Consider the following 2,765-nt stretch of genomic DNA (forward strand, 5'->3'; position numbering starts at 1 on the left):
TGATCCTTTGTAGGCTATGTTCTTCCACTCTGGTTTATCTTTTAACTTTTTTTAAAAAAATTGTTTTTATTGCCGAAGCCGGTTTGGCTCAGTGGATCTATCCTTTGTGGGCTATGTTTTTCCACTCTGGTTTATCTTTTGGCTTTTTTAAAAAAATTGTTTTTATTTATTTTTAGAGAGAGAAGGAGAGAGATAGAAACAGTGATGAGAGAGAAACATCAATTGGCTGCCTCCTGCACACCCCTACTGGGGATAAGCCAGAAACATGGGCATGTGCCCTGACTGGGAATTGAACCCAAGGAATTCTTGGTGCATGGGACGGTGTTCAACCACTGAGCAATACCGGCCGGGCTATCTTTTCCCTTTTTTATAGTGTGTTTTAGTAAAGATACATTTTCCTTTTTATATTTTGTGCTTTTACATCTCATTGATAAATGTCTACCATAAATTCATAAAGATATTCTCTGATTTTTATTCTTTATGTTTTTAAGTTTTATTTTTCTCATTTATATCTTTGATACACTAGGACTTTTGTTTTTCATTATTGTAAGAAAAAGAGAAATATACATTTCCCCCCTATAAATATAAACTATGATGTCCTAGCACCATTCATTGAGAACTTCATCCTTTCCCCCTGATCTATATCACGTTTGTGTGTGTGTGTGTGTGTGTGTGTGTGTGTGCATGCACGCGCGCTGTGTATTGTTGCACAGCAAAATATCCCAAAACTTAGTAGCTAAAAACAATAAGTATTTATTATCTCATGGTTTCTGTGGGTTAAGAAGCTGGGAAGGTCTGACTGGGTAGTTCTGGCTCAGGGTTTGTCATGAATTGAAAATTAAGGTGTCAACTGGGGCAGCAGTCATCTCAAAACTCTACAGGGAAAGGACCCACTTCCAAGCTTACTCATGTGGCCACTGGCAGGCCTCGGGTTCTAGCTGTTGAGAAGAGGCATCAGTTCCTTGCTATGTGAGTCTTACCATACTGTTGCTTACAACATGACAGCTTGCTTACCTTCGGAGTGGGAGATTGGAGATAAAGCAAGTGAGAGAGCTCCAGATATAAGGATCACAGTCATATAATCTAATCTCAGAAATGACATCCCATCACTTCTGCAATAGCACAAGAGTGTGAATACCAGGAGGTAGGGATCATAGGGGCCATCTTACAGCTGCCTAACACAGTTCCCATTTATTGATCTACTAGAGGCCCAATATACAAATTCGTGCAAGAGTGGGCCTTCCTTCTCCCGGCTGCCAGCACTGGCTTCCCTCTGGCACCTGGCAACTAGGCTTCCCTTCCAGCCCTGGCTTCATCTGGAAGGTCATCCGGAAGGATGTCCAGAAGGACATCTGGTCTAACTAGCATATTACGCTTTTATTATTATAGATACCAGTGCCATTATCACACTGTGTTACTGTAACTTTATATTAAGTTGTTATCTGGAAGTTTAGGTCCCTACTTATTTATTCTCCAAAGGTGTCTTGCCTTTTGGGAGACTTTAAAAATAGAATCTAGAATTAATTTATTCAGCAATGGACATAAGACACTGGGGGGTAGGGGAAGCTTTATATTAAGTTGTTATCTGGAAGGTTAGGTCCCTACTTATTTATTTTCCAAAGGTGTCTTGCTTTTTGGGAGGCTCTAAAAATAGAATCTAAAATTAATTTATTCAGTTCATGAAAAGCCCATAATATTTTTGTTGGAATTGCTTTACATTAATAAACTAATTTGTAAGCAAATCAATATTTTAAGACACTGAGTCTTTCTATCCATTCACCTGCTTTATCTCTCACATATTCTAGGAAGTTCACTAGAGGGATTGGGGGGAGGGGAACACACACACACACACACAGTTTGGGTGTCTTTTCAATAAAATATCTCAGATAAATTTCTTTTGTCTGGGCTTGCTATACAAAAATTAAGTGTTAACACACAATATATACAGAGTTTGTATATTGTCTCAATTTCTGGGTTTAATAGCTTTAAGGTCTATTTCCATGTTAAAGTTCTATAGTTCTAGTACATTGAGTTTTGATGAAATATCCCTCAATAAGTTAGCATTAGGTATGCACAAAATTTGTTGAAATTCTTATCATGCCCACCTTTTTGCAGTGGACATCTATAGTTCAGTTTGAACCAACTCTCTCTTCTTTTGGGAACTGATCCTCTCCCCCACTTCCCCCCCAGCCCCACTGCAACCAGGTAAGTTCTAATCCAAACTGCCTTGACCACAGTAGTAAGCACAGGTCCTAGCCTCGGTCAATCATAGCTTCTCCCTGAATTTTATCAAATTGGAATTCAGGGAGGAGATTAATTCCTCTCTGGTGAGAAACTGAGAGGCTGAAAACTTCAAGTGACTAGACAGACAACTGGAGCAAGTGTGCCTGAGAAAATGAAGCTGACATGAAGAAAGAAGCTGAGATGAGAGATGGAGACATCGTGGTGGTGTCCAAGGCCATAGTCCCAGATTCCTGATGCCTGGTGGTAATCCAAACTGCCTTGACCACAGTAAGCACAGGTCCTAGCCTCAGCCAATCATAGCTTCTCCCTGGATTTTATAAAATTGGAATTCAGGGAGGAGATTAATTCCTCTCTGGTGCGAAACTGAGAGGCTGAAAACTTCAAGTGACTAGACAGACAACTGGAGCAAGTGTGCCTGACAAAATGAAGCTGACATGAATAAAGAAGCTGAGATGAGAGATGGAGACATCGTGGTGGTGTCCAAGGCCATAGTCCCAGATTCCTGATGCCTGGTGCCAGAG

The sequence above is a fragment of the Myotis davidii genome, unplaced genomic scaffold (assembly GCF_000327345.1).
Source record: "Myotis davidii unplaced genomic scaffold, ASM32734v1 scaffold289, whole genome shotgun sequence".
Classification (NCBI taxonomy): Eukaryota; Metazoa; Chordata; class Mammalia; order Chiroptera; family Vespertilionidae; genus Myotis; species Myotis davidii.